Raw genomic sequence first — 705 nt, forward strand, 5'->3', positions numbered from 1 at the left:
CTTTGTCAAATCAGCTAGTTGAATCCAGCTGTCGCACCCAGAACGCCGCAGTTGACACCGATCCGGAAGTGGACGAAATCATCATGGCCGACGCACCGCCCAAAAATACTGGGGGTGTCCCCACTAAAAATAACGACGCTGGGGGTGGACCCACCAATGATGATAACACCGGGGGTGGCTGTATTATTCCTCTGGAAAATTGTCCAAAACAGGATATAAATGAGGCCGAAAAGATGAAGGATCTCGAAAGAAAAATTGACGCCCTGATGTCTACTCGAGAGGTGAAGAAGACCGGCATTCCGTGTCCTTACCCGAAAGAGTGGGACTCGATCCCGTATCCAGCGAAGTTCAGCCTGATCAACTTCACGCCGTTCGACGGGAAGGGCTCACCCACTCAGCATCTAATCTACTTCAAGTCCCACTTGGGCACGATCTCCGGCAATGAAGCCTTGATGGTTCGGTCATTCGTCGGCACCCTTTGCGGGCCTGCCTTCGATTGGTATCGGCGTCTTAAATTTGGAAGCATCAACAGCTGAAGGACCTGGAGAGCATGTTCCTCGCTCATTTCTGTAGGCATATAAAATTGCTTATAGGTCCCCTAGCATAGCTCGGCACAAACTGACGAGCCAACGAGGTGACGAGATCGACGAATCACACGGAAGCGACGGAATGAATCCACCCGCGTGCAGAATCAAGCTAATGAGT

Source organism: Asparagus officinalis, chromosome 2, assembly GCF_001876935.1.
Source record: "Asparagus officinalis chromosome 2, Aspof.V1, whole genome shotgun sequence".
In the NCBI taxonomy this organism is placed as follows: Eukaryota; Viridiplantae; Streptophyta; class Magnoliopsida; order Asparagales; family Asparagaceae; genus Asparagus; species Asparagus officinalis.